Below are 25075 nucleotides of genomic sequence, written 5' to 3' on the forward strand. Positions count from 1 at the left end.
ATACCACAATGAACTGTGGATTTGAGGTTTTCTGATTTTGGTGGCCAGTCTGAGTGGCAGCAGGAGCTCAGACACCTCAGCTGGGACCACACAACACTGACAGACACCCAAACTGCCTGGAAAATTGGTAATGAGCTGAACCCTCAGACTCAAATATCTGATCACATCTGCTCTCACATCTAAAACAGTCAATGCTCCAACAGTAATAAAGCTCTACAGAAATGAAATCTTCATAAGGAGCAGCAGGAAGGGTGTCAGACTTGCTGTAGCACAAGTTTGAATTCCTTTTCCAGTATGGCCCTCATCACTGTTTTGGGACAATGGGTAAATAATCCTTATTCTTGTACAGGGACCAAGCAAAGCTCATTTGTATTGCATTGCATAATACATTTTCAACAGGAATTTTGTTGCTGTCACATCTAGTAGAAATTAAATATGTGTGCTAATGGCCCAGGTAATAGGAATGCAGGTTTTTCTCTGTAGAAAAAAGTGCTGTTTTCTAACAGACTTAGAGTCCTGCTGGAGAAGAGGGTGGATTCTGTTATCTAAATATGTCTGGAAGTATTTTGAAGAAAGCACATGGCAAAGCACAGAAAAATCTAAGGAAATAATAATAAAAAAACCAGACACATGATAAAAATGATCACAGTTTCATGTTAACAATGATAACCATAATAATAGAAATAATGTGTAATGCTACTATACAGACAAGGAGAAGCTCAAAAATACATGTGGTGAAAGATCTCTTTTGTTTGTCATATGACAGAGTGCACATTTTAATGTTCTTGTTCTTGATTATAAAATAATATACACCATTAGAAAGCCAGGTGTTAAAAAACCCCTAGATCTTGTCCAGAGTTGGTTTGCTCGTAAAAATGACCAAGGTCCTCTGATTTCAATTCATGTGCCTGTGTGTCTGTGGGGAACCCTTTGCTCCTCATATCCCTCAGCCCTCACCTGGTCACAGCCTGAGCACGAGGTCCCTGAGTCCTCCCACCCCTGGGGAACAGGGGAAGGAAGAAATTCCCCACAATGTAAACTTCACCCTGAGCAAAAGAAGGATGGAGCAAGAGTGTGGTGGAGTCCTTCTACAAACCTGGGAGAAATGTGGTGTTTTCAAGGCCCCCTCCTGCCCATTAAATTTGACTGGCTCAAAGGCAGAGGGAATAAAGTGGAATTGTTGATGTCAAGCAACTCTTGCAACATCCATAGAAGGCTTGTCTCCAGAAACACTGAATCTTGTTTTTCACAAGGCACAGGCCAGAACAGAGGAAGGTGTTAGGACAGTTATAGCTCTGTTGGACGTGCAATAAACTTCACAGAGACTCCTCTGCCCATGTTGTGGACAGCCCAGGGAAGCTGTGGAGAGGTTTCTCCCAGCAGGAACCTGGCCTATGATGCTGTTGCTAATGGAGAGTCTCAGTGAGCCTGTAGGGAGGCTTAAGCCTCTTTCTAGGCATCAACCAACATTTGGCCTGGGGAGAGCCAATGAGTCACATCTGCACAGCTCCTTGGCGAACAAGAGCCCCATAAAATTCTGCCTTCTTTTACTCAGGAGTTTCTGAGGAAGACATATTTTCATGGGAATTTACAATTTTTTGCCCTCAAGAGAAACTTCACCATTTCCCTTAATCAAAACTGGTGTCATTTTTACCACTAAACATCTCACTTCTTCCCATCTGTCCAAAACCACTCCAGTGAGACATGGGCTTGGAAGAACTTGCAAGCCTTGGAGGGCCAGATCCAGCACACTGACTCAGTTCCTTTTATGGCTCTGGGCAGTGGGCTTACCTATAAATACATGTCCCTGTGTGGATGTAACCCCAGCAGGTTCAGTTCCTGGCAAAGGCAGGGTAGAAGCCAAGAGGCAGAGCAGATTCAGACCTGGGATAGTCAGAGGGGACTGAAGAGCAGCCTGCAGTGGTCTGAGCAGCAGCGAGGACAGGTCTGGCTTTGGCAGGCACAGAGCCATGGGCTGTGCTGTGTCCCAGCTACTGGAAGTGATGGATTTGCAGGGGAAAGGCCTCAGCTGATGGTGTGGGCAGCATGGAGGAGCCTCCAGTGCAGCTTTCCCAGCACTGCTGGGCTCCAGGCACCAGGTCAGCCCCAATTGCAAGGACATGGGCAGTTCTGTTCTTCACTCTGGTCCACCCAAAGTCACATTTCCAAATCTCCAGCACACATGCCCATGTAACCTTGCATAACCTCCTGTATAACCACATGGGGAAGCAGCTCTTGGGTCTATTTAAGACGTGTTTTGCCTGTAGGTCTGGTGATCATGGGAAGCTACAAATCGCTCTGAAGAAGAGCTAGGTGACATTTACCATTAGGTATATTTTTCTATTATTAAAATGGAAGGAAACCTCAAGCAAAAATGTCAGGTTTTTAATTACCTGCAAAGAAATAAACCCCTGGTAATTGCAAACTTTCAGTTTGCAGTAGCCAACAAGGGAAATATTTCTCTAACAATCAAAAAGTGGAAGTCTCCAGTCTGTCATGTAGAGGTTTAGCTGGCTATATTCTTTGGTTGCTAAAAACTGGGGGGAAAAAAATCAATGGATTTTTCTCCTTGCAATAAAAATATTTTTAGTCTGTGCACACTCAACAGTTTTGAAGTGGGGGAATATTTTCCTGCCCCCTTCTGAATCCATCATTACAGCAGTAAAATACAGACTTCTCCCTCTGCAGTGTTTTGGTTATGCTGTTGTCCCTTCCCATTAGGATTTCAGTTGCAATTTCTAATTCTGGACTCACACAGGATGGATCTGGGGACTAGGGAGACCTGTTATTCCAAAGTAGGCTGCCCGCAAGCTTGCCAGTGAGAGGATTATCAGTGGAAATGAGTCTTGCAGAGCCATAAATTCCAGCAGGTTGTGAGAGAGGTGTGTCATCTTTTTGTTTGTTTATTTGTTTATGTGTTTTTTCTCCCCTGAGGATAAAACCCAGTAATAATTAATGCTCTTGTTTAACATGTTCCTTCTGAAGAACAAACCTTCTTCCACTGCCTTCCCTTTCTTGTGCTGTTTCTAAGAAGTGCTGGATGAAAACAAAGCTGCATTTTTCAAAACCACATTCGGTGTGGCCGTGCACGTTTGTGCTTGGTTTAAAAATATCTCTACACTTCCAGACGAGTTCAGCTCCTGCCTTTTTCAGAAAAGCTCTCCAGTTGAGTGCTGGCCCATATAAAGGTGATCTGGATGTCAATGCACACTGGTGGACATGGGCAAGAGTCAAGCTGAGAAGGAGGAGGGAGATCTCCTGGACACAGAGGGATCTGCATGCTGGTGCTGCCAGGGTGGCATTTAAAAGCAAAGGAATGGGAGAGCACAGAGTAGCTGGCATATTTAATGTAGGCATGGTGTGTTTTAGTTTCTCTTTCAACAGTTTCTCCAGAAGACAGAACTTCCACAACGCAGAGTTAAGGGCCAAGAAATGTCAGTTTAATTTGGTCTCTGATACTCAATCAGTGCATGGCCTCAGGCAAGTGACTTATCTTTCCTCTATCTAAACGTCTACATCAGTGAAACAGAGGGGAAAGTACTTTCCACAGGAGTGTCAGTGAGTTTAGCATAACTCATTAACGTCTGCTCGGAGCTTTTAAATCCTGCAGCAGAAAATCCTCTGCAGACACCAGAGGTTAATGCACTGTCGGGGTGATGCTCAGGGGGACCCTGAGCCTGGCACCCCCTCTTTGTGCTCAGAGACTGGAGCTGTGCCATGGGGCACAGGGAGTGGGTCCCCACCACTGTGACCAGAGGATGCTCCCACTGGACAAGGCTGGGGCTGGAGGAATGCCAGCAGTGCCTCACAGAGAAACAAACAACCTATGTATCAGCCCTGATTGCTGCATTCAGCTAATGAAAATGTATGTAATTGATATTTTATAACTGTATGGAGAAAGGGATTTTTTTTAGGGCTTTAATGGTATCGATTGACGGAAGAAAGCCAGATAGATGTCTCTGGGCTGCAGGCTATAGGGGTAAAGTGCCTCTGAGTCAGGAAATGTATACTTGTTTAAAATTCACTTCAAATTTTCACATCATTTGCAGCTTTTAATGGCATTTTTGGACCCTGGCAATTAATCATGTAGCCGCTTGAGTCAACTGATTGTCTCATTTCTGATCAATTTTTGTTGTCAACCCCTATATTCTGCATACTGACTTACACCATGATCTAAAAGAGAGAGATATCCTTTGGGATATTCTTTGGGATGCTCTCCTTGTATGTGGTCTCTAAAAGAACTTCAGTCCTGTTTTTTCTGAAGGTTACTACTTTTCATTTCACATGGAACTGCTTGGAGAGGCCCAGTGGAGACAACCCTGCTGCTCTAAAACATATGCAGGTAGTGTTGCTCACTATTTCCCTGAGATTGCCTTTTTCTTTGTCTTGGTACAGCCTTGGAAAAGAGAGTCAAGGGGCTTGATCTTTACCTGGACTCCTCATCATGCCTCAATGCATTGTTATTTAGCTTTTCTCATATCCAGCTGTGATTACACGGGCAGCCTTTTTGGCCGCCAAGGCATCACACTGGACCAAGCAACATGTAGAAATAACATTTATTGGTTTCTCTATAAAACAAGAAGATTAAAGAGCAGGGGATCTGCAACAGCTGGCTCCTATTGCAGAGAAAAAAAAGAGAACCTGGGTTCCCCATGCAGGGAACTCTAACATGCAACCCAAATCTAGATGGGACTGGATGAAAAGGGAACGAGTACAACAAGCCTGTGGTGGCAAAGGCACAGGCTGGAAAAGCTGCTGAGAAGGTTAATTTAGATAAAGCCAACAGTGCTGGCTTAGCTTTAAAGCCCAACAGTCATTTGGTCATTGTAAATAAAACAATTGTTTTGTTGTGAGATGGAAAAGTGGATCCAGTAGTAGATACTGCAGGTCCAGGAGAGAGTCTAAGCAGTGCATGAGGCTCTGAGATGGTTTATGTTACCTTCTTTTTCTTCCTTTCTTCTTTTTTTTTTCTTTTTTTTTTCTTTTTTTTTTTTTTTTTTATTCATTGGTTTTTAGTTTGTTTTTTTTTTTTGTTCCTGAGGATTGTATCTGTTGCTCATCTTGAGATATTTCAGAAATGAAGTTGATGTCCTTCCCTTTTTCTCTTTTTCACTCTCACTCATTGGAGCAAAGCACGAAAGACCCACATGCAAAGCATTAAACCAGAAGAAAACAAAACCAGTAAAAGGCAACAAGTAAAAGGAAGAGAAGTTGACATTTCCTGATCTTCCTCTCCATGCAGGCACTCACAAAGAATTCCTGGGCACAAACACATGAAAGGGTCTCAGTATGAGCGCAATGTGAGATTCCATTTTCAACTCTTACAAAGTGAAATAGTTACAGTGAGAAAGAAAAGGAATGGGCTGGACATTTCCTTAAATAGTCAAGATGGGACCATAGCTGATGATAATACTGACAATAGACAAGCAGCAACAGTGTGATTTGCCCATGTCACGTAACGTAGAAGGAAGAGTCATGAAAACATCTAGTAAAGGATATTTTTTTCTCTTTTCTCAGAAAACTAATCAGAAATTTCCCCTCTCGTATCAGTGACAAATCTGATTCTCCAGAGTTCAGGAGGAAGCTCCAGCTTGACTTTAGGCATGAAGTAAATCATCCAATATCACTTTTAAGAAGTGATCACCCGTGAGGGGCCATGGTCTCCTCACTGGCCTGGAGAAAGGAGCAGTTGATAGGAGGCAAAAGCACTCCTTGGATATGTTGTATAACTTTTTGTGTTCATTAAGACGTGTCAGATACAGATCAACCCTCTTGGTTCAATATTTATCTTTTCATCTGCCCTGACCTGGGAACTGGGAGCACTTTGAGAAGTTAATTGAAAGCTTGCTTTGTTTCATTTTAGCTCTCAGGTCTAAAACTTCTCTTTCAGTAATGGCTCTGAGAACACTTCTGTCCTGTCTGCAATAGCTCAGAAACCTTTTCCAGCAACAACTGGGAATTTGTTATTGATCACCTTTGTTTTATTCCAGGAATTTTCCACTGAGATGATTTTTGTTATTGAATGAAAACAGGAACCCTCAACACAGGAAAGCAATTGTTTCTCTCATGTCTGTTGCCAGGATCTGCTCAATCATCACATGTTCTACATCTGATTCCCATATTTTCTGTCTGAGAAATATACTCCCATATTTTCCCATACATTCCCATATTTTCCCAGAAAATATTCCAATATTTTCTGTCTCAGATGGATTTTTTGGGAATTTTTTCCATCCTTCCTCACCCAAATATGGTACCAAGAGGGGGCTGAGGTCTGAGCAAGGATTTCTGAGTTCTGCACTCAGACTCTGAGCTGTGTGAGCTTCTTTTGCAGCTTTTGGAAAATATTTGTGCTTAAACTGACATTTCTGGAAATTGACAAATATATTGATGTTATTTTGTTATTATTATGGTTCATAGGATTATTTTTTTGGAGCAGGGACTCTTTCCTATAAGTTTTGTATGTAGCATTTTGTACAGCATTGTCCATGTCTGCTGGCAGAATAAAAGATATAACAGGGAGTTTTTAATTAAAAAAATTGAATTGCAAATTGACATCGGTATTTTGACTGAAGCTTTAAAACCACAGAGTAACATGGAGGGATTTGACATGAAGAAATTGATAGAATATATGCAGAGAGGCATAACTAAATGTCTATTTTAGAACATTTGTGAAGGTGGGGATTCATCAAGGAACTGAAAAATACTGGTTTCTCAGTGGTTTCATGTTAATATTTTTTTGGAATACAATGTACTTAAATAGCTCCATTCTATCGTTTATTAGCACTGACCTCTACTTTACAACAGCTGTTCCCATAAGAGCTTTATTTCAAAGGACAGAGTAGAAAAACAACAAAACACTCAGGAGCTGAGACAAGAGCCTGTCTTCCAAAGCAAGGAATAGAAAACTCAGCCAAGCATGAAGTCTAGATTAAAACACGGTTTCCAAAGAAGGGATGAATCCCCATATTTTGCATGGAGTGAAAGATGTTGCAGTGGTTATTTTAGACTAACCTTGGTGATAATGGTGATATTAAAGTTATTTGTAAATGCTTACTGGTGTGTGCGCCACCAGTTCTCATATCACACTCATAAGTTCAAAACTCAGGGGTTAAATTTCCCACCTGAAATCAGGACACATATTCCACAAGTTCAGAAAGAAACAAAAAAAAAAACCACATAAAAATGAGAAAACATCAATGCTTTGGTGCTGTGCTTCTTACTTTAGAGATTTTGATTCTTTCCTGTTACATTCTTGAATTCTTCTCCACAAAACCAAGGACATCACACTCAGTTTTTTTTGTGGGGGTCCCAGCAGTGGAGTCCTGAGAAGTGTGGTGCTCGTGGTAGAACCTGGCAACACCTTTGATTCATTCTCCACAGCAATACTGGGAGCTTCTAAGAGTCATCACCCTCAGTGCTCTGCCTTTTACTTGGTTCTTGTCTAAGGATTTAAAACTAAAATATTCCATGGAAATGTTTTATTCATTTCAGTCCAGAAAATATTGAGATTTATTTTTTTTTATCCTTAATTAATCTAAATCTTTACATGTCTTAATATAATGAAAAACTAAAAATAACAACCTAAACACTCTCACCCTGCTCCAAGCACTTTTTAATTTTTTTTTTTTTAAGAGGGTTAATTTTAGACTTGGCATCTTTGCCCCATGAACTTCCCACATGTGGTTAAAGCTACAAGCCAGGTCCTGCCACCAGCCATATTTACCAGAAACAGCAGCAGAAATTTCCAGCAGAACAGTAAAGGGGCTGCAGTTCCTGTTGTTCTGCCAGTATATTTAATCTAAAAATATTATTCATCTTGCCAACCACTTTAATGCAATTGGGGAATGGCAGAGCTGGGAAGAAAAGCTCTTTGTTAAAAAATTTCAGCTCAGAAGTCACTCTGTTTTCTCCTATATTGTCTGCTGCTCTCTTCTCCCCTTTCTTTCTGCACGGCCTCCTTTGCTGTTTACCCAATCTGCTTGGCAGACTTCTCCCAGTTGTATTAATTATCATTCAGTAAAACACTAATCATTTAAGAAGACTGTGCCTTACTTTTAAACACAACTTTTTAAAACTCAGCCCAAGGAGAGACGTGAAAAGTTATCCAAAGGAAGAGACAGAATCCTTCCTTATTTAATTACCTGGATTTACATGATGGGAGTAACCTGGAAACAGTTACAGGGATCATGGCACAAAAGCTGGGCTTTACTGAGCCAGCCACAGCCCAAATCTTTGGCTTTTCCTTGTTTTGTTGACTCTGTCATTTCTTTTCTTTGTAGTTTTCTGTTGCTGAAGCAGAAGCTGGAAGACGATCACAGAGGAAAGTGGAGGCACTGAGGTCAAGTGTCCTTGAAGCACGTTTGTGACTAATACACTAATGAGCTTATTTGGGGAAAATCCAAACCCAACTTGTTCTGCACCTGAGCATGAAGGGCACCTGCCCAGGGAAGGGAATGAGTCTGGGGAAGGGTCTGGAGAAGAAATCTGGTGAGGGGAGGCTGAGGGAGCTGGGGGAGCTCAGCTGGAGGAAAGGAGGCTGAGGGGGAGCCTCATTCTCTACAAACCCACCTGGAAGGGGCTGTAAGCAGGCAGGGCCCAGCCCCTGCTCCCAAGCATCATGTGACAGAACAAGAGCAAACAGCCTCAAGTTGCACCAGGGGAGGTTTAGGTTTGATATCAGGAGAACATTTCTTCACTGAAAGGTTGTCCAGCCTTGGCACAGGCTGCCCCAGGGCAGTGGTGCAGTCACCATCCCAGGAGGGATTTAAAAGATGAGTGGATGTGGCACTTGGGGACACGGCTTAGTGGTGGCCCTGGCAGTGCTGGGTTAAGGTTGGCTCAGTGATCTTGGAGGGCTTTTCCAACCTAAATAAATTGATGATCCTGTGATCTGTAGAGCAGAGGTCTGGTAGCATTCAACCAGACCATTCCTTGCAGCAGAGAACAAATGAAACCCCAACACTCACAGAGAATTTTTAATTAAAAAAAAAAATAAGTTCACTTTGATGACCCTCCAGCCTCTTTTACTCTGCAGAAGTTGCCTTTCCTGGGAGTTGCTGTGCACCAGGCTGGATCCAGCCCGTGGGATGACCCAGGCTCTGTCTATGCTGTGTCCTTGCTGGGAGGGGAGGTGACAGTGAGCTGGGCTGAGCTGGGATCAGTGCACCTGCATCTCCCAACCCCCCTGCAGCCAGCTGGGAGGGGAAGGACTTTGGGGGGTGGTCGTGTGGGTGCTCCTGGCTCTCAGAGCTGCTCACTGTGCTCATTCTGAGCTACCTGACCTAATTTCAGCCTCCCTGTGCCTGACGGGAGCAGACAAGAAAGATGGAGCAAAACTTCTTACAAGGACATGGGGTGACAGGGCAAGGGAGAGTGGCTTTGAATGGAAAGGGAGCAGTTTTTGATTATGTATTAGGTAGAAATTCTTCTTTTTCAGGGTGAGGTTGTGGTACAGGTTACCCAGAGAAGCTGTGGATGCCTTGTCTCTGGAAATGTCCAAGGCCAGGTTGAATGGGGCTTGGAGTAACCTGGGACAGTGGAAGGTGTGAAACACAATGATTTTGAAGGTCCCTTACCCAAATCCTTCAGTGATTTTCTGATTCTGTGATTCGTTCCAAGTGAGGGATGAATGCTGAAGCTTTGTGGTATGTCAGCAGTAGCAATAATCTGAAACTGCTGCCTTTTATTTGCTCTTTTACATAATAGGTGAGAATATATACAAATAAAGAAAAAGCAGAAGATCCAAGGTTATAAACCAAATAGTGGTACAAACCAGAGTCAAAGGAAAGCTTCCATTTAACTTCCATTCTAACCTTGCACACACCTTCATTTATAATTATTATTTATGATGATTACTCATTAATTTATTTAGTGGGCTGGATGTATGTGTTATTCTGCCAAGGGTCAACACAAAATAAACAATCTCTTCCCCCTTTAAATCCAGCAGCCCAAAAGTGGCAGGATAAGAACTAGATCCAGCACAACCCGATACCATCATTGCATCTGAACGTGGGGTAGCACAGGGGAGGCTCTCAAGAAGAATTCTGAAGAAAGAAACTACAGAATGCTGAGATAGATTGTAGGGAAGGTGCTGCAGGTGTAGGAGTGGGCTGAGGATGTGCAGCCTGGAGTGGGCAGAGCAGGAAAGGCTGGGGTGGGCAGGGCTGAGGGCAGGCACTGGGAGGAGAAGGGCTGGTCTCTGCCTCATGGTGAGTCAGGGCGATGCCCCAGCCTTTTATCCAGTGGAAGGAAAATATAGAGTCAGATTGTGCATTTAGCCACACATAAACTAAACCAAACCAAAGCTCCCAAGGAAAAACATCTCTGCTGTGCTTTGTCCTTCTCCCAGAGAAGGGTGAGCTTGTGAAAACCTGAGCTGTGGTAAGGGTGGTCTTACCTTCAACATACCTTGGACCTACTCCTGAAGCTGTGACACCTTACTCCATGTAGTAAGCTTCTCTGAGATTCTTTGCTCTGCAAGAACAGTGCAAAGCAGGGGAGCTGGAGATTGCACCTATTCATAATTGGGTGTAAAATGTTGAATATGAAGGAAAAAAAAAGGAAGTGACTCTACCAGCACTACAAATGATGGAGTATCCCCTTTCCAGCTTTTGAAAGCACCCATTTGGATTTGGGGGAAGGAGGAGAGGAGTGTGTGTGTGTGTGTGTGTGTGTGATGGTGCTGGGGTCAGGGGAGCACTGGAAAGAGATGAATTCCCTGACCCTCTTCTGTGGAATCTTAATAACGTGTTAAGTTATTGTGCAGCAGAGGAATGCAATTAGCACAGCAGCCAAATCCTCCTCCAGCAGGTCATTACTGCATTAGTAAATGGAGGCTGTTAAGGCACACAGCATCCCTAAACATACCAGAGGGGCTGCTGGCCCAACAGGACCCAGGATTGATGAGAAAACTCCCACTGCTCTCTCCCCTTATCCATCCACTTTTCGTTATTGCTTTTCTGATCAAGCATGCGACCACATCCTTCCCCATCCTCCCCCACACCCTGCTCCTGAGACACATTCCCAGGAGGCCCCTGTGGAAAATCCAATCACAACCCACCAAGAGGTGTCTGTGATGTATGCAAAAGTAGCCTCCAGCTGTGAAGAGCTCAGCACTGCCCTCTGAAAACTTCCCCAGCCCAGGGGAGAGGGCAGAGCTGTGTCCTTGGGGCTGCTCTGCACCAGGGTCAGGCAAGGAGAGAGGTGATCCCATCCCAGCCTTGGATGCTGGCCCATTCCATGATTTGTCCCCCATATTAAAGGGAAATCTCTATCACACCTGCAGGTGCAGGTTGCCAAGGAGGACGATTCTGCACTGAAATCTCCAGACATGAATTAACCCTGGGGTTTCTTAGGCCTGACCAGCTCCCAGGTCTGCACTGCTCCTGCAGGCCCCTGAGTTAGCCTAAGCAGCTCCAGAGAAGCCTGGCAAACCCTGCAGATTATACAACAAATGGCATTTGTTTCCACAGGTTTAACTTAATTCTGATTGTTTTGGAATGGTTCTGGTTAAAATAGAGGCAAATTGGCACCTTTTTCCCATGGTAAAATGTAACAGCCTGAGGTTAATCATGAGGGTGATGAGGGAACCAGTGCCTTGCTCATGGTCCAGACCTCCATCCCAGCCAGGTCAGGACACTGCCAGCATCCTGGGCCCCTGAAATGTTACACCAACTGGGATCCACATCCAGTGAATGCATTTTTATTCCCACCAAAATGGTGATGATTAGAGAAATTCCAGCAAGCTACAGGATGGTACAGCATTGGAGCCAAACACGTGAGCCCTTCAAGGATGGGGTAGGAAAGTCACTGCTCCCATTTCCTCATTGCAGTAGAGAAGCTGGGGCTGACTCTAAGAGAGGTCTGGCTGCTTTGATAAGACAAAATCCAATGCAGTGACTTCTCATAAGGCAAATTAAAATGCAGGGGTAGAGTAAATCACCAGGCATTCTTGACCTTTGTCTTCAAACACCCACAGGTATCCCCAGTAACCACTGTCCATGCGAGACCATTGCAAAGCAAATGCTCCAAGTTTGTCCTTGTGTGTGCCCAGCAAACAGGAATGTCTGCAGCAGCCAAGTGGTTGGGTTCCACACAGTCAGGAATCTGAAAATCAGAGACCATAGTACATACTTATAAATAAATAAATAGAACTATAGCTTTAAACATATAAAATAATGATTTTTTTTTTAACCAGAGTGCTGTTTCCAGCTCTTCAGCATTAGAGATCATGTTTATATTGCTATGCAAATTATTCCTCATAGTGCATTTACAAATTTTATGTTCATTATTAATAGCTTTATGAGTTTTTCCCCTTCCTGTTTGGTGCTATCTATAGTGCTTGGGTAATACATAATTAACGTTAACTGCTTGTGCTCTGGCCCCCGTGCCAGTTTACATTAGGATATTTTTTTGTGTCTTTTGTCTCTGGCTGTTGGAAATTGGTGCTCAGTGGGAATGAAATAACCAGATTATTTTGTGCTGCCCTTAGCAGGCCTTTCATCTGTCTGACTGATATGATGCTGGTGGATTAAATCACTAATTTCTCTCCTGTTTTCAGACTCAGGTTCACAAATATGTTTAAACCTTGGCAAGCCTGGTACTTTCTCTTTGGGCCAAATTTTGTCTACAGTCTATTGATAATACAGCCTGAAGTGTAATTCTTCAGTGGTAAGGTAAATGCAAGTATACCATCAGAAACTCCCCAAAAGTGCCTTTCCTAACAAAATCTGTTTCTCCAGGGAAACTGTCATAAACCAGAGCACAAATAAATCCTAATAGAAGCTATGCCTACGTGCCTGAACAAACAATTTCCTTTAAAATGGACTGAAGGTTCCAGGTAGAACGGATTATCTTGCAACAGTCAGGGTTTAGCTCAGCTGCCAGGCTCAGCTGGAGCTGCTGGAGGGACGGGGCAGGGATGCTCCTGGCTGCAGGGATGGTGATGCAGGGAGGTTTCAGGTGAGGACAGAAGGACTTTGATGGAGCCGCCTGCAGCAGCCAGCCCGCTCCCTGCCTGTCGGGCCGGGCTCTGCCCCTTGCACAACGAGGGATTGCAGCCTCTATCTGCTGAGTGCATCTCCCAGAGGGGGAAACACCCAGTGCTCTGCAGGAGAGAGACGGTCTGCTGCTTAGGGGAACATGCCAGCACGAGTGGGACACGGAGAAGGAAAGCTCAGCACTGAAATGAAGCTTTCCCACCCTCCCCCTTAAACCCTGAGAAACTGCAGGTCTCCCCTCTGTGCTGAAGCAAGATGGTCACAGAAGCACAAAACTCAAACCCTTTTTCACTGAGACATTTCCAAGGCAGCAGCTCCTCTCCCCTGCCAAACCACCAGAGTTAATAATAAAACCTTGGGCTGCTCACGCCCTGATGTCTCAGGTGCCACAGACCAGTGACAGACTGAGAGGGCACCATCCCCCCTGTGTGTCAAACCAGTTATTGAACAGGACCAGCCCGAGATGGAACAACTCTTGTGGTAATGGGAGATTTGAATACAGCAGCTTCAGATCAGTGCAACCTACTGCTCGTTGGTGAGGCACTGAGATGAAATAAAACCCCTTTTGGAAACTTCAGGTATCAGGACAAAGTTCTACGTGCTCTGTAGGCCTAAGGGAAAAGAGAAGGTTCTATCCCCAATGTGTCCAGACCCCTTTTTTGCAAGCTGAAGGGCTGTGCATGATACTTTGAAATGTGAATTCATGAGCAGAGACCTCTGCCTTGCATGCAACTGCAAGGATCAGAGTAGAATGAAGTAGCATAACCTACTATTATATACTATACTATAACTATTCTATATTATACTATAACTACCTATGCTATTTGTGAAATAGGATATTGAGTCTGATGATATTACATCTCAAAGGATTTTGGAAGTTCTGATATCTGTCATTCATTCCAGTGATATTTTATTGTTTTTGTGCAAGAATAGCAGCCCTGTGCTCATTTTTGTCCCCTGGCAAGCATTACAAACACATTTTAAGGGTTCTCTTGGGTGAGGAAAATGGGATTTTGGAGATCTTGCAACTATATTCACCTGGAAAACAACAACAAAGGCAGGTTCAATGTCCTTTGAACTTTGAAGACAAAAACCCCAAAATCATGAGAGCATTCTCAAGTGCTATCCAGATGGACAAAAATCCTATTTTTTTGAACTGCTCAATGTTAACAAACCAAATGGATTGGAGGAAGTTCTTTTTTAGACTATCAGCTGTCTTTGTTCAGCCCTCTGGGTTGACTTTGCAGGTATAAGCTCTGCTCTGGGTGCTTCAGGAGAGACCCTTCCCCTTTGGTGAAGCCATCCCAGCCTCCTTCTACATGTGACTAAGTTGAACCCTCACAGTTATTTGTGTCTTGTCCCCTTGTCTCTCTCTTTTACCATCCATGTCATGTTTGCTCAATTTACTACACAACAAGTATTTCCACTTCTTACCCTGAAGGGTCAAGTGAGCTCATGAAAAAATCTGTCTGTCTCCACGCATCAGCACCACGAGCGCCCATCAGGCCCAAATCAGGCTGCTCTGAGCTGCTGAGCCATAGGTGATGGTGTGGAGAGGAGACAGGGGTTAATCCACAGGGTTGAGGGAGCATCTCAGCGTGTTTTAACTAGCAGAGGAGCCCCGACTGCTGGGAAGGCAGTGAGTCACAAGCCCGTGTCTGTGTTTGTGTAGGTGTGTGAGAGAAGGAGAGAGGCGCACGCGGCGCTGCGCTCTGCCTTGCTCAGGGACAGATTCATCGGGCTGTGAGTGCATGCAGCTCCAAATGAAATCAAGGAAAAAACATTCTGTCCTCCTGCCCAAGTGTGCTTCTGCTGAGGGCTGCCTTGCCTTGTGCTCAGGATGCTCCTGGGCTCTGTCAGGATGCATCATGGCTAAGCTGCGCGGAGAAGGGGATGTTTGTGTTTTTCAAAGGATTCTGGTTTATATGTGTAACATCTGATTCTATCACTTACAGATGATCTTTGCCTCCTGGCCTCCCTTGTGAGAACTCAAATTCTTCCCCAAACCTCTGAAATCCAGATTGGCAAAACTCCATGCGTTACATTTCATTACTATTTTTGCTGTTGTTTCTTGGCAGAATGAAACTGAGACCTCTCCAACGTATCTCTGGTAAAAAGACACACATTCTGATCAGTCTATAACCCAGGAGAGGCAGAACTTGCATCTCCTGGGCTATAGGTGCCTTGAATGAATTTCTTCTGTTAGTACAACTAGCCCAGGTGGAGCTCCTGGCAGCAAAATTGTGTTTGATGACACCATCACACACGCACTATCACTCACATCATAGCTTGGTGTCACCCAAACTTGTTCCACTTGCTTTTTTGCACTGTCCATCAGGAGACACAATACTACCCTGAGCCCAGACTATTAAGGGATTTATATGCCAGTTCAGTCGTTTTAGGAAGGAGTCTGGTTCCTTATGTGCACCCACTGAGGTTTTAATCTTGGGGTCAGTAGAAGAAGAATGGCACAAAGGATGCATCATACTTATGACTGTAAAAGAAACGTAAATCTATTAAATGTGGTTCTGTGCTCTTCTTCCTTCCCTGCTGTGGTATTCAAACACTTCATAACTGTTCCTCAGTGTCCTTCCAGCACACCTCTCAGTCAAGGCAGCTCCTGTTCTCATTTCAGAGGTAGGAAATTGGGGTACAGAGTCACTATGTCACATCAGGTCACGCCAGAAGAGTTTCTTAGAATGACAAGCCAAACCTTGGCTTCCTCAGCTCCTACACTATTGTCCTTCCCCTCTGGAAATACACGTAAATACACGTAAATACACGTAAATACACGTCTTTGGAAGTGAGACATTGACAAATCACACAAGGAGCTCCTCTCCCAGCATGGATAAGCCATTGGACAGGCATCACCCTGCCACGTAGGCCATGCAGGGAGCCTGAGTGGCTGATCAGGCTCTCTCTGGGCTGGCAATTACCTGGGTGGCACCCGTGGGTGCTGGAGGAGGCTGAGCCCGTGGGTGGGGTGTTCCTAGAATGTGCTGCCTGCTCTGGGGAAAGCAGCCATGCCCTGCGGGGCAGGTGCTTCTCCGAGCACCACATTTCAGGGAGGTGTCAGAGACAGATGAGCAGCCTGCTCCTCCCAGAACATGTCTGGCTCTGTCTCCTCCCGGAAAAGGGATATGAAAGGGCAGCTGCAGTAAGTGACTGTTCTTTATCAGGGCACATTGTGCAAATCAGACTTTCTGGGGTTAAAAAAGGTAAATTTGCTGAGAAGAAAGGGGATTTTCTTTATGTGGAAACCTCCATATCATGGCCCTCTCAGCTTGAGGACGAGTCTTGCATTTACCTGCAGCTTGGGTTTAACCCTGGCTCCCAGAAATACAATTAATTAACTACAAAAGAGCTTCATCTTTCCTGTAAAAAGAAAATCCTCCCCTCAATTTTCCAGCCCTACCATTGAGTTCCTAATGTCATTTTGGCCTCTAAGCTTTGAAAGAAAAGAATCAAACATTTCATGTTGTTCATGTTTTTATTAGCAATAATACATCTCTTGATTTTCTGGCTCATGCTGGTTGAATTTATGGGGCAAAAGGTGCTGGGGTCTTTTCACTTCACAGTGGGGCAGAAAAATTTCTTGTTGGGGCTTGAAAAGCAATTGCATCATCAAGTGTGTGAGACTTCCTTTGAGTGCTGCTGAGGGGGGTCAGAGAGGAAGAGAGTTTTTCTTCTTTGTGCTTGTTTTGGTTTGTGAGTCTCTCTTATCACCATGCATCAGACCTGTGTTTATTGAATTTCCACCAGCCACTGAGATCTATGGCACGATTAGCAGGAGATACACACAGGGAGTGGAGAGAGTGCCTTAGGAAAGGGGAGGTGCTTGTGGCAAGGCTGTAATGATTTTCTTGTCCTTTGCATGGGAGGAACGCACACATCGAGCGTCTGTACAGCATCCAGCCCTGGGAAGCCCTGATGTGGTAAGAGCCTCCTGAGTAATATATTCAGAGTTATAAAAGTGGCTGCTATCTCCTAATGAGAGCGGTGGGAATGAAAAATGAATCCTTGGTTTCATCATTTTCCAGGAATGCTTCCCAGAGCTTCATCTCCCATCCAGCTGCCGTGTGGGCTGCACGTGAGCGTGCAGTTGGGAGAAGAGGGCAACACACAGTCCTTCAGCACACTGAGAGGGCCAAAATTGTGTGTTTGAGTACGTGAGGCAGATGTCTTCAGACATATGACCTCATGGTGAAACTTTCTGGAAAAAGCACCAGTAGGGTTTTCTGTGAATGTGGAACACAGAAGCACAGTGGGCAGGGAAATCAGAGCTTTCAAAGATCTGCAGAGACCAACAATCACTACTTAATAAAACTCAGTCAAACCTTTGACTGGAGGCAGAGTCTTGCACCAAAGCTGGGAAAATATGTCTTACTAACCTTCTGTCATGATAGCAGCCCTTTGTGAGTCTTCTTCTGGTTCATATCTCAGTTCTCTTTTGATTTTTTTTTTGGTGGTAAAATATGACCTTGAAGTTGACAACATTTGGGGCTATAAAATTTAATAAAAAATGATTTTTAGTAGATTTCTCTTTTACAGGGGAGAACAAAGAAGAGTCAACCTATAAAAGCTACATTGCCTCTAAAATTGAGAGGAGAACCCAAGCCCTGGAAGAAACCAAAAAGATTCATCTTTAAAAAAATAATAATTAAAATAAAAGTAATGAAGAGATGGAGTGTATCAACAATCAGCTGATGCCACCCAAGTGCACAGTGATATACTTAGGCAGCAGTAAAGAATCAGTCATTATGTGTCAGAACATTACGTAATAATTTTGATGTTGTACAGAAATATCTCTGCGGTCTTGTAATATGCAGGAATTAATTACAACACCCTTTGTGTTTGAAAAAACTAGGTGACAGAGCAACTTTCTGGTCTGTTTTAAATTTAAACCAAAGATGAGGAAACTGGAGAGATGATGAATGAGCCTTTTATCAAAATGTGTATATACAGGTGTTCTGATTATGTTTTCTCCTGTAAGCAGCTCCCCACTGATCCTGATGCAGAGAAAGGTGCTGGGCCACAAATTTTCCAAGAAAGAAGCCCCCAAAAGTGGTTTATTTTCCTGGTGCATGTTGGTATTTGATCTTGGCTCCTTCCATTTTCTTGGAAATAAAAGTTTACCAAAATGTCCAGAATTGCTTTGCTTCGACACAATCTGAGCAATGCTGGATGGAATCGGGAGATGCACCAAAACTTATAAAAAGACCACGGGAAGTATTGGGAAGTATGAAAGAATTGGTGTTTTCTAACAAATGAGTTGGTCAGCCAGCACAGACTTCATTACCAAGTGCTTTATCAAAGTGAAAGAAAGCTTCATTTATGTTGTTTAGATATGAAATCTTCCATGCATCTGAAGACACCTAGCACTTAGTTTTGAACTTTTTTTTTTTTTTTTTTTTTTTTTTTTTTTTTTTTTTTTTTTTTTTTTTTTTTTTTTTTTCCTGAAGTCAGTTTATAAATCTAAAATCCCTGGAAAATTAGAAGAAAAAAAAGTCCCACAGAATTCTGTGGACAAGAAGGGCTAACCAGTTTGGAAATCCTTGGTGCTTTTGGATTTCTTTATTTCCTGTGGGTGTGAAAGGGTCAGATTTGTATTTAAACAACCAAGGAGTAACACGAGCCCAGAAATCTTGTAATAAGGAGATGCAAAATGCCAATGCCACAGGACAACTTCTATTTCTTGTATCAAGAAGCTCCTTTAAAATAGAGAACCAGTGGCAGACAGGTTTGTCACTGCCTTTTCACCAGTGAACTGCACCTCACCTCTAGTGTGGCACTATTATTTCCCACATGCTATTGCACTTTCTCAGCTCAATGAGCCACTACATAATCATCATATTTAGACAATATTTTTCTTCCCATGTGAATACCTAGGAAAGCTAAAACAGAATTGGAGGCTAACATTTTCCAAAGAGACTCTTCATTCTGGGAATGTCAGGTTTCTAACTTGAGGGAAGCTTGGACTGATTTTCTGAAGACGTGAGCACCTACAGCTCTGTGCTGACCACATTTTCCAGCCATTAATTGTCAGATGTGTTTTCTCAATTTGGAAATGTCTTGGCTTGATTTTTGAAGCTGCTGAATTCCCAAACTCAGTGAAAATCAGGCTCTGCTCAAGCCTCTGAGCTCCTTTCCCCATCAGTTGTTTTTGAAAGTCTTGGCAATGGACTTCAATTCAAGTTGTTGAAATCTCCAACAGAAACAACATGACTTCAGATGTCTGATGAGAGACTGTGTTTGTCTGGAGCTGGTCTATGATCCATTACTTTTGCTATTTTCAGTACTTGCCTCCAAGATATTTCAATACTAATTTATTTTTTTTTAATGAATAGTAGATTCCCCAGGACCCAACTGACCAATATTTCCCAGCTCCTGCTTTATCTCTGCCCTTGGTGAAATGTCCACCAGGCCTACAACCAGCTCTACAACTGGACATTTCTCTACTCTTTTGGTATTGTACTGGACAATGTGAGCAACATTTATCAAGAGTACAGAAACTATCTCATAAGTATTTTACAAAAAACTGAAAATACTTGAATGAGAGGACACAAAAAGGATCATTGTGGTTATTGTAGAAAAGGTAAATAAAATCACTGTGCTTTCCTCAAGGAACTGGATTATCATATGTTCATTTATTGCAAAATTAAAATGATTCTTCCTAGAGATATGGAAGATATTTTGACAGAGTAATAGTTTTTCATGAAATCTTTTTTTTTTCTTCATTTAAATGCAGTTCTTAAAGAAAAAGAAACTGCAAAGACTTCTATTTATCCTTCTTACCAACTCCACCTCAACATTTTCTACTTTTACTAGACAATTTGTGGCATACTCACAAAGAAGTTCAGCAAGCTCCTCCTGTGACATGGAAATCAAAATACACTTTGTTTCCTCACTATAAAACTTGAGCAACTAGAACACAGATGCTGATTCTGAGAGTCCTAACCTCTGAGAGCTGGATATCAAAACATGAAGCTTTTTGAGGCCATTGCCACTCAGTTTCTCTGTAAAAAATTAAACCAAAACATCTTCATTCAAGAAGAATAGGCTGAAGGACACATGCTGGATCATCCACCTCATAAACTTCTTTTCTTAAAGTTTGCAAGCTTTGTAACTTTGAATAAAGTTTATTGTCTGGGCAGAGCCCAAATCATTCTTTATGGGAATGGATATTTTAAATTAGTTCCCCCTTGCTCTTACAGCTCCTCATTTCAGATGCCTGTACACAGGTATCTGTTTTTACATACACTTCTAGATGACCTTTTGCACTTGGCCTTGATTAAGCCCAGGTCTCAAATGAGAGGAAACCATTACACTCTTTCCACTTTGTCTCAGCACCTGCAAAGCTGACTGATATAATCCAGTGTAAGTGGGCCACTGCAGGAGAATTTGGTGCTCAAGGAGAATGTGTTTCCTGTTCACTGAAGAGGTAAAAATGGAATCACCATTCTGACTCATTCAAGTAGCAAACTCCTCTGAAGATCACATGCCTGCAGAGCCAATGTTATTTTTGGCAGCTCTTCATGGAAAGCTATGGGTTTTGTTTTGCCACATCTGTTATCTCAAGTATATTTTGCTTCAGATGAGCCTGTTCCACCTTGTGATTTTTTTTTCTTGGGGGGGAAGGATAGGAGAGAAGGGGGTTGAGTTTGAATACTGTCTTGCATTGCAAAAGCACATTTTCATGGGAGAAAAAAAGTTCTCCCCTCTGGGCCTTAAACAGTATTTCCAGCTATTGTGTATATTCCCCGACCCTTACACTGTTTCTAAGAGAAATGATTTCTTTTGCAGATGTTGAAAGGAATACACACACAAAAGACTGCAAGGACTTTTACAAAAAACAGGGAGATGGGCATACAGATGTGCCACAGACAAATGGGGCAGAGAAAGAGGAGAATATTGTGCAGGATATGTGCAGCTTTGAAAATCAGATAGACAGTGAGGGTGCTGTTTGAAGGATCCAAGGCTTGTGAGGCTGAGTTCAGAGGCCAGGCTGCGTTGAGCCAGCCCATTGTGTTACCCAGCAGGAATCAGAGAGACACAGTTTAGTGAAAGCCACAGGCTAATCTACAGTGCTTCTTTGAAATATGACTTTTGTTTTTTACTGGCAGTCGGTTTTCAGTGTGCTGCAGTTGTCATCACTGGAAGGGCACACATTTCTGTTATTAGAAGGTAATTATTTGGGAGCTGCACATCGGTGCTGCAGTGGTGCATCTGTGTGTGCAAGACAAAGCATGCACACGTGTGGTTGTGAAGGCACAGACTTTTAGTAACCATGCCCAGCATTTGTTTGATTTGTAGATTCATGCATTCCTCTGGTTCACTTTGTATATATTTGCTTCTTTTCTTGCCTATTGATTCCCTGATTTGTATTAGGGAAGGATAACTTAGGTGTTTATATGCTCCTTTTTGTTCTTTTCAGAAGTACTAACCCTGTACCCCTTGCTTGATGACTCATTCCCTTCTCCTTCACATAAAACACCCTTTCAACAGTTTAGCAGTGAAAACATTAGGCCTGTCTCTTGGTCACAAGGTTATTGTTTTCATATCTCTTGGAGCAAGACCCTGGGATAGCTCCACTGACAAATTAGCAGTCGTGTTGAATGAACAATTATGTCAAGGCAATATTAATCTGGGGGCCTAGCAGGAGCAGAGAAGGTGCTGGATTCATAGAGGAGGAGGTGCTGAGAGGAGAACCTGTGTGATCTCATTAGATAAACGCACAACACATACTGGTGGGATCTCATTAAATCTTTAACAGCTACGTATGTTTACATCAGCTTTCCTAAAGGAATGTCTCATAGATAGATGAAGTTTTTCTCACTAAAAATCTGCTTTCTAATATTAAAAAAGCCCCTGTGAAATAGACCCTGATCTACTCTTTTTGCCTCCGTGTAGACATTTACATAGGAAGTGGGTTTACCTCCAAAACAATCTTTTAAATGAGTGAATGTGTTATTCCAAGCCTCCTACCACCTCCAAGCTGAGAGGCCTCAGGAGCATTCCCATGACATTCCCCTGGTTTCAGGGTTTTTTTTTTTGGAGCAACAACTTCTCCGGAACAGGAAAGTGAGTGCTTGCCTTCAATTTTCACAGGCCAGGATCATCCAGGAAAACTGACACCAAAAATATTTTCATAGGTCCCCTCACAAACCAAAACTGCTGAGTTTCAAGGGCTGCTCTGCTGAGGAGCTCTGCTTCCTGCGTGGGCGCTGGACTTGCTGACTTACACACCAGGGAAAGCTGAGCTCAACCCCAGCCAGTGGATCCCCGTCCCAAATGCAGCCAAAACCCTTGGAGGCACCTGAGTGAAGCCTCCTGGCCCCGCAGGAGGTGACAGATCTGTGACACCTGCCAGATCTCTGATATTGCTGATCACCCACTAGCCAGAAGGGACAGCCCCTGGGAGGGTGGGGAGGTATTGGAACAGGTTGCCAGAAGGATCATGACTGGCCCTCCCCTGGAAGTGTCCAAAGCCAGGTTGGGTGTGGCTTTGAGCAACCTGGTTTAGTGGAATGTGTCCCTGCCCACGGCAGAGTTGATGTTTAAGGTCACTTCCAATCCAAATTCTTCTGTGATTCCATGATTCTCCCAGGCTAGGGGGGCAAACCAAGAAGGGAGAGACCCAGAAGGGAGGGGGAAATGAAGGAAGACAAAGACGTCTGCTGTTTCACCAGGAACATCTTTTACATAGTCGAAAGTCAGCTTGCATTAATTCCTCTGCTCTCTGCTGACAGGGAATTAGCACAGCTCCATGCGGAGTGGTTACGAGGTGCCACATCGAGACCCGTCACATCACCCCTCAGGTGGAAGAGAAGGGCCTTGTGCAATGGATCTGAACCTCTGGGCCACACAAAGCTTTTCTCACTTCCTTTCTTAGCATCTCCTCTCGACCTGAGGATGCACAGCTAAGCAATCCCCAAGCTGAAGGCTCACAGCAAACTCCAGAGATATCCAAAGGCCAGAGGTGGCAATCTGGGAGTCAGGTTATTGTGAGCAGTGTGGCTAAGCCAGTCTTGAAGTACAGGCCCCTCCTTACAGTCTCAGTCTTTGGAGTAGCAAGATGTGTTTTGACAGTGAAATGAGTACAAAATTTATTTTTTCCTATGTGTTTGTGGTATTTTTATTTATTTTTAATTAAAACTTTTTTTTTTTTTTTTTTTGTACAATTTTGCCCTCAGAGAAAACCTCCCTGCCTCCAAAGCTGTGTGTCTGAACCTCTGATTCCCCAGCTGTTCCCCTGATGCCCAGCACCATACACTGTTGAGATGAGAATCCATGGTGTTTGTTCTGAATCTGGCCACATTTGGGGGTGCAAACTGTGGCATTTGAAAGGAAAACAGCTCTGCTGCCATTGTAAAGCTCAGCAATGTCCCTGAGAGGGGTAGAACCTCTCTAATGCACAGGTACTTGGCCTTTTCACCATCCATGCACCTTGTGATGCCACAAACAGGAACGGACTTATAGACAGGAGCATGCCATTATCTATTTCAATATTTCGGCTCTCTGCAATCTTTCAGTTCTACTTTCCCTAAGCTCCAAATGAGATTAGAGCCAGGCTCATGTCAAGTGTCCCACAGCTAACCTCTAAACTAATTTTTTATTGCCTTGAAGAGAATGATTGAGAAAAATATTTATAGGCCCTGGAAGAATAGTAAAAGTTTGCAAGCATTTAGGGCTTTTACTCAATAAACCTTTATGTGCCCTTCATGCACCCATTCAGCTCTGGGAAAAAGTAAAAAATAATAAATAAATAAATATGAAAAGCGCAGGGAAGTTGTGTTCTGACAGTAAGTCGAAAAACTCATAAATTCCAGGTAAAACCAATACCCACACGTTGTAGGAACCCATCTGTAGTCAGACCATTGCACAAGTCCAAAAGCAGGGAGAAGAATTTGGATGGTTCATGTTTGTCTTTGGACTTCTCACTTATCTTTTTCCATTTAGATCAAAATTGTCTCAAACTTTTTAACACTCTTTTTTTTAATTATTTTTTTTAACTGTGCATTTATTCTCTGTGATTTTTTTTTCATCTGTTTCCTTTCAGTGTTTTGTATCAATCAAAGTTTTGCTCCTCGTATCTGCAGTCCCTGAATGATTGTGTCTTCTCCCACCTCCTGAATGGCTGATGTCTCACTCACTTCACCTTCCACAGTGTTCACTTTACTCTCTCACTGACTGTAACTTTAAAAACCTCTTTTTCCAGAGAATCCTCCATCAGTGTAACCTCCTAGCTCACCCTCTCTTCTGGGGGTTTGCTGTTCACCATGGATGAAAGGAGCTGCTCATTTCCTTGCTTGCACACTGCTCACCCCACCTGGCTGGCAAATAAATACTCAGGATTGGCATAACTCTTGGTGCAAAAAATGAACAATTTTTTTTTCCCTTGTCTCAACATTACTGCTTTATTTCTACTTTTCTGCTTTTCAGCTTTCTCCATAGCCCAGCTCATAGGCTTCTTCAGCCCATGGCCCCAGGAGCTCATCCTGTAATCCCATGACCAGATCACTGAAGAGCGCTGCTCATATAAATAGCAGTTTTTATTTATAGCAAAAGTAAAGTTTTTGTAGCTTCCATGTTAAATAAGGCACAGATTTCATATGAGGAATAATGAGGAACACCAGCAAAAACCTCAACTCCCCAAGATGGCAAAAATTATTCCTGGTTATTATTGAGATTCTGTTGTGCTTTTTTTTTTCTTTTTTGAGGTTGAAACTAAACTTGGGACAACACTTTGCTGATATTCATATGAAACACTGAAAAAGTGCACACCAATCTGAGCAGGTAGGACAAAGTACAGAGGAAAGGAAAAATCAATGTCTTGCCTTGGGAAAAAAAGAGCTGAGAAGCTGAGAGATGAAATGTCTCGTAGAGCAGATCTCAAGGTAGAGCTGAGAACCTAACACAGAGCAGTTTGGGTTGATCCTTTGGGTACAATTCATTCAAAACCTAGTTGATCAAGTGGATATGAAATATTTAATACCCTGAGAATCCTCTGCTCTGCAGTGCTGGCTGTGGAGATGTTGACTTGTCAATAAATCATATGGTCAGGCTGCCCAGACCTT

This window comes from Prinia subflava, chromosome 8, assembly GCF_021018805.1.
Source record: "Prinia subflava isolate CZ2003 ecotype Zambia chromosome 8, Cam_Psub_1.2, whole genome shotgun sequence".
Classification (NCBI taxonomy): Eukaryota; Metazoa; Chordata; class Aves; order Passeriformes; family Cisticolidae; genus Prinia; species Prinia subflava.